The sequence below is a fragment of the Bison bison genome, unplaced genomic scaffold, assembly GCF_000754665.1.
Source record: "Bison bison bison isolate TAMUID 2011002044 unplaced genomic scaffold, Bison_UMD1.0 scf7180017864491, whole genome shotgun sequence".
In the NCBI taxonomy this organism is placed as follows: domain Eukaryota; kingdom Metazoa; phylum Chordata; class Mammalia; order Artiodactyla; family Bovidae; genus Bison; species Bison bison.
In genome coordinates this window covers 24,694,048-24,701,230 of record NW_011495050.1, presented here as the reverse complement: position 1 = coordinate 24,701,230, position 7,183 = coordinate 24,694,048, and the positions used below count along the sequence as shown (strand labels likewise).

Sequence of the window (7,183 nt, the reverse complement as noted above, 5' to 3'; positions counted from 1 at the left end):
TGGACAGAGGAGCCTGCAGGCTACAGTCCCTGGGGTCGCAAAGAGTTGGACATGACTGAGTGACTTCACTTCACTTTTTGTCTCTATGAATTTGACCATTCTACATTTCTCATATATGTGGAATCATACAATGTTTTTCCTGCATTATTTTACTTAGCATAATGTCTTCATGTTGTAGCACGTGTCAGAATTTCATTTCTTTTTAAGGCTGAATAATATTCCATTGTATGTATATACCACGTTTTATTTATTTGTTTATCGAAATGTTCACCCAGTGAACATTTGAATTGGTTCCACCTTTTGGCTACTATAAGTGATGCTGCTATGAACATGGGTGTATAAATATATGCTGAAGTATTTTAAGTAAAAACTAGAGACATAAAAATCTATTGCTTTTAATAGGAACCTAAAGAGCTAGTCAGATAACACAAGGAAAATATTGCCTAATCCTTAGTATTATTGGAGCTTAGTAAAGCACTTTTAACTTCTTCACTACCTTAGTAATACTGAAAGCACTGGTCTTACGGGTCTTCAAAATAAGATTTTGGAAGGAAACAGTTTGAAAATCTTGATTTGGTATTGTAAGACTGACTCTCTACTTCATCTCCAAAATAGCTTTTAAAATACCATTCACACAATGGTTATTTAATTTCCTGCATGGTATGTTCATTCTACCAAATTCACATAAATTTCCACAACTCTTCAGGACTTCTGCTCGGTTTCCAAGATGCAATTGCATAAAACCTTGTATTCCCTGACCTCAGCATTTTCATCAGTGATGCTGATACTTGCCTTCATTTTCCTCACTGTTGGGATGGTGCAGTGCTTTACACATTTGTATTAACCTTTCTCTGCAAGACCATGCCTGTGGGGAGCCTCTGCCTTGAATTCTGATGATGGCCACAAATGAGCCGAGTTGGTTACACATTGGTAGAGGTTGGAGATTGGATTCTGTGCAGGAGGGACTGTTTGTTGTCCTAATTTATATGTGTGAGGCACTGTGCTTACTTAGAGGGCCTTTGCTTACAGAAAACCCTTGCCTAGACTTTACTTACAGGGCCCTTACTTACAGATAGCCGTTGCCTTGACTTGTGGATCCTTCTTTGATATGCTGGGAAAGTGGGCTTCCTATTGAGTTCCTGATTCTGCCTCTGTCTCTTGTCCAGCGTCCAGCGGTAGACTGCCAGGTCTTGAAAAAGTTGGCCTTGGACTTTGATCACACATTCATTAGCACATTTTTATTGAGTACCTACTGTGTGTCTTGCACTCTGCTGGGTATTTAGGTGACCTTGGTGAATGAAACAAAGTTCCCTGTCTCATGGTACTCAGATTCTGGAGCTGTTCCTGATGCTAGCCACAAGCCACATGTGGCTACTTAAACAAAATATAAATTTAAATTAATTAAAATTAAGTAAAATTTAAAATTCAATTCTAAGTACATTTGAAGTGCTCGATAGCCACAGACGGCGGGGGGCTACTGTACTGGACAGTACAGATGTATGACATTTCCATCATGATGTAGGAAAGGGAAATATAGACTGTTAGGCGATGGTAAGTGGTATGGGGTAAAGAAAAGTAGAGGAGAGTGTGGGAATTAGGTGGATGGAGACATATTAAGCAGATAACAGAGGGAAACCTCCCAGCGGACTGAACAGCCAGAGCAACATACCGATTCAGGAATCCACGTGACACATTTCTGGACCTTCACAGAGACCTGAGTGGCTGAGGCTGAATCAGCAAGGGAGGGAGTGCTCCAAAGGTATCAGGGTCTAGGGAACATAGGGCTTTGAAGAATGTTAACGATTTTCACTTTTCCTCAGAGTGAAATGGGGAAACCATTGCAGGATATTGAGCAAAATGACATGATCTGTCATATTGGGATGATATCACACTGGTGTCTGTATTGAGAATAGACCAAAAGAGAGACCTATGAGAAGGCGATTGCAGTAGTCCAGACAAGAGGTGACTGGAGCTTGGACCAGGGTGTGGCAGCAGAAGTAGCGAGAAATGGCCATACTTTGGATATATTTTAAATGTAAAGCCAGCATGGTTTCCTGACAGATTGCAAGAGTAAAAGGTGATTCCAAAAGGCTGCAAGGTTTTTGGCCTAAGCAGTTGGAAGAGGGGTTGGCATAAAGTGGAATGTGGAAGGCTGTGACTAGAACGGATTTTGGAAAGAAAACAGGAGTATATTTTGGTACATGTGCACATTTGAGATGCCTGTTAGGCATCCAAGTGGAAATGTCAAGTAAAGAGTATAAAACTAAGAAAGAGGTGTGGGCTGGAGAAACCATTTGGGAGTCATCAGCAGTCTAGCCATGGGTTGGGTGGATCAGATGGGAATGAGTGTAGAGAAGAGAAGAGGCTCTGAGACTGAGCCTTGGCAACCCCAGCATATAAGAGGTTGGGATAAGATCAAAGAAGGAATCAGCATATATTTTCAGTATGTAAAATTTCTGTATCAAACTAACAAACTATTAGATAAAATGTTTTTTCCCATGATACTGACAAATACACAGTCCATAAGAACCTGGAAAACTAGGTTCAGGTTTAGAACTCTTGACTCTGGAGTTCTACACTGTAATTTGGTGGCACAGGGAAAGGGCCTGTAGCCCACACACCTTGATTGAGGGCAGAAGCAGAAGAGGGCATCAGAGGATGAGATGGATGGGTGGCATCACCAATGCAATGGACATGAACCTGGGCAAACTTCGGGAGATGATGAGATTCAGGGAGGCCTGGCGTGCTGCTGTCCATGGGGTCACAAGGAGTCAGACATGATTGGGCAGCTGAACAGCAACATAAGCCTGAATCGCTCTCCTTTGGTAACAGGCAGGAAGACAGAGCACGTGGGTACTGATGCTGATGGGGAAGTAGCTGTGGGGGTGGGTGTTCTCGTCTTATTAATCAGCACTCATTTCTAGAAGATGCCTGATTAAGAATACCTTGCCAGAATGCTGCTTCAGGTCTAAGTTGACTTTCTTGTTGCTGCTAATTCTATTTAAGGGCTCACTAACGGTTCACTGTTTTCTTAGAGTATTAAAAATCCCAACCTTGTAGAGCTCTTACTTGCATAATTTCCCCACGAGGAACTCCAAGCACAAAGATGCAATATTTTGTCAAGAGATTACACAGTTAATAAGCAGTAGAAACAATTCTGCTGCCATTTCCTTCTGATTCATGATATACCAAAAAGCCCCCACTGGCCTTTGGAATATATTTCTTTATGTAGGAGTCTGGGAGTCTCTAAATAAGAATTTAGATTTTTAAGGGCTTGAAGGAATTATTCCAATAAGAAAATCAATAAAAGAACTGGAAAGATGAATAAGAACAGAACAACCTATTTCTTCCCATAAATTTTACTTTTGAAGTGTCAAAACACACAGTACAGCTCTTTTCAAACACTGAAACCTATGCCACGTTGTGCCCTTTCTGAAGGACAGTCCCCTTCTGCATAGTCCGGTGGTTTCAGCAATTACTTTTGTGTACCCACATCCTACCCTGATCAGAAGGAAGGCTGTGGGGAGGAGCCTTAGTGAAGTAAGGCTCCTTTCCTCATTTATAAAAAGAGAATAAAAACCACTTTGTGTTACTCATAGAGACTTGATTACAATCAACTTTAAAATATACCCTGAAGCATTTTCATCTTCATAGAATAGAAAGAGTTAAATATAGCCAATTGCATATTATTTAAAGCAATACTTTGTAATCCAAGCTCAGGTCAACTTCCGCTTCACCTGGGGAGAGAGAGGAACTTGTAACTGGGGACGTGCCACCGCATTTGCAAGGACTTCAGCCTTCGTCTCAGGCTCCCTTTCTATGTGTCTTCTGCCACCGTCCTTGTTGACTCCCAGCTTCCAAGGCTGTGTCATCACCATTCAACCTATCCATCATTCAGAACTGCTCTCCTTCAGACATCGTGGATAGGAAAACCACCTTCACTGATCAACACTGTCTTCTGTGCTTAGTCGCTCAGTCATGTCTGACTCTTTGTGATCCCATGGAATGTAGCCCCCCAGGCTCCTCTGTCCATGGGATTCTCCAGGCAAGAATACTGGAGTGGATTACCATTTCCTCCTCCAGGGGAGCTTCCTGCCTCAGGGATCAAATCTGGGTCTCCTGCATTGCAGGCAGATTCTTTACTGTCTGAGCCACCAGTCAAATGTCTTATGCCTCCTGGACTTGCTCCTCTTCGTCCTGACAGCCAGAACCTTGACCCTTCTGCAATCTCCATTGGCCCTGCACTATCTCATCCCTATCCTCTAGCCATGACCCACTTGGAGTGTGCTCTCAGTGAGCACCGTACGCTTTCATCCTCCATGCCCTGCCAGTCCCCAGCCTAGCCAGTGATCTCCATCAGCAAGCCATGATGTGTAACTCTGAAAATGTGTCCATCATCTCAGGAAAAGCCCCTTCCTAATTGTCTGTAGCATCCTGTTCTGAGCTTTGTCTATGCTCCTCAAGCCCCAGCCCTCGCTTTTTGTCCCCTTCACCGAGGGTCTCTCTTCCAGCTGTACTGAGACGTGAGGACATCCACTGGGAGCACTCACGCACCGCGCCCATCACATCTTCGCTCCGTCCTCCATCTTCTCTCTGAAGCTGCTCAAGGCAGCATCTCCATGAAACCATGCTGTCCTTTACCCAGCTCCTTTCTTGTTCTATACCTTTTTTTTTTTTTTTTTGAAATACAATTGACATACAGTAAAATGCACTCACTTTGATAAGTTTCGATAGTCGTGAATCCCTTGGTAACCACCACCCAAAGTTAAGATGCAACATTTCCAGATAGGTTCTTCATTCTCCTTTCCAGACAACTCCCAACCTCACCCCATCCCCAGAGACACCACTATTCTGACTTCTATTATCCATGCGCAGTTCTGCCTGTGCCTGAACTTTGTGTAAATGGAATAAGTGCAAGGAATTGCATCACACTTGGCACTGTCGTGTGTTTAGGTTCATCCATGTTGTTGCATTTGTCAGTGGCTCAGAGGTTAAAGCGTCTGCCTGGAATTCAGGAGACCCGGGTTCGATCCCTGGGTTGGGAAGATCCCCTGGAGAAGGAAATGGCAACCCACTCCAGTACTCTTGCCTGGAGAATCCCATGGATGGAGGAGCCTGGTAGGCTACAGTCCATGGGATCCCAAAGAGTTGGACACGACTGAGCAACTTCACTTTCACTTTTTACTTTCATTCTTTTTTACTGATGAGCACTTTCCATCCACAATTTGTTTATCCATTTTCTTGTTAAGTGCACATTTAGCTTTTTTCAGAGCTTATTTTTTTTTTGTATTTATGCATAAAGCTTCTAGGTACATTCTTTTTATTTTATTTTTTATTGGGGTATAGTTTCTTTACAATATATTCTTATACAAATGTTCTATGTGGATACATGTATTTTCTTCCTTAGGGAAGTATCTAGAAGTGGAGCTATGTTTAACTTTGGAAGAAACCGCCTAACTGTTTTCCTAAGTGGTTTTTACCATTTCCCATTCTTTATATTCGTACCTGATGCGAAGAGCTGACTCGTTGGAAGAGACTCTGATGCTGGGAAAGGTTGAAGGCAGGAGGAGAAGAGGGTGGCAGAGGATGAGATGGTCAGTTGGCATCAGCGACTCAATGTACATGAAATTGAGCAAATTCTGGGAGATAATAAAGGACAGGGGAGCCTGGTGTGCTGCAGTCCATGGGATCATAAGGAGCCAGACACGGCTTAGTGACTGAACAACATTCCTGCCAGCTGTGGATGACAGTTCCAGTTGCTCCACATCCATCTCTTCTTTTTGTGTCCTCATTCTTGCTTTTCTTTGACACATGGCCCTAACTCATTAGAGCATCTTATCTCTGTTCCACTCGAGCTTCTTAAGGACTGCAGCTGTGCTTCGATGGGCTTTGCACATGCCGGTGTAGCCTTCCTTAGAGCTGGCTCTCTCTAAATCTGCACAAAACAGGAGAAAATGGAACCCAGTGAGCGAGGCAGGGGCTCTGGGGATTCTGTACACACAGCCCAAGAGGCCCAGCAAAATCAATATGATCTGACTCTCCTGTCCATGTCTCACAATACTGCAGCTTGAATGCAGGGCTCCCGTGGCCATTTGTTACAGTCTTCAGGAAGGGCTTTTTATCAGATTCATAGCGGCAAGTGATACAAATTATTGGATTTCTTTTCCAACATAAAAAATAGCTATTTGCAGCCTTTTGAAGCTGGGTAAATGAGCCATTGATCTTACCTATAGAGCACTGCAGGGTATTTTTGTCCTGTCTTCACTTCCAATATTCTATGACGGGAGCTCGCCTCTCCAGCCAAGCTGTTCTAATCGGTATTCCCTGGGCGTACCCCGCTCATGGCCTGCTCCTTGCCTTTTCCCACATTATGGGGGAAATGCTTCCATGGAATGCCCTGTCTTTTTCCCTCCTAGAAGTTACATCTTCAAGGCCTGGCATATGCCAATATCTCTATGATGCTTTCCCCACCACTTTACCCTTCGGTAACTATTCTCTCTTGTGAATTATTATAACCTTCCCAGTGGAGGGTGATAGCCCCCATCCTGGCTTCCAGGGGCTCTAGGTTAATAGGGGCATCCCAGGACCCCTACATGACAAGTGTACTCCAGACTTCTGTGGCCAATGTTCCAGGGGGCCAGCTGCTATGCAGAATCTCTTTTTTTAAATCCTTTGCTCAAAAGGATCCGTTCCACTTCTAGCCGGAACTGTCTGCCTCCTGCCATCATCTTGAAACGATGAATTGCTTCAGACCAGGTTTCATCACTCACCAGTCAGTCAAGAGCTTGAGTTGCTTTTCAGAGTGCGTGTCAAAGCAGTCAGTGCTGTGGGCATGCGGAGAGGCAGCAAGTGGCGTAGCTCCCCACCCCATCCACACAGGCTGCTCACTTTCCAAGTGAGACACAGAAACAGTTGGCTGAAACTTGGCAAATATCCTGACCAGGACAAGGAGGGAGGGATGCTTATAAGCTTCCAGGTTTGCTTTGCTCTGTCCCCTCTCACTCTCTCGCAAAACAAACCAGCACCTTGTCTGTCTCCTCGTAGACGCTGGGCCATCTCCCAGACATCTTCCTGAAAGACAGGCTGGACAAAAGAATCTTCTCTTTCAATTCCCTCTGTCTTTATTCGACTCCAGAAAGATCCTTCGTTTTAAATATTGGGCAACGTGAGCAGGAGTACTCAG

General features: G+C 44.0%; 1 protein-coding gene across 2 annotated transcripts in view; it reads left to right on the top strand.

The window, feature by feature from the left end:
• The window catches only part of CPQ (carboxypeptidase Q), a 561,149-nt gene that overhangs the window by 520,480 nt on the left and 33,486 nt on the right, over nt 1-7,183 (top strand). The gene's annotated exons all lie outside the window — the stretch shown is intronic.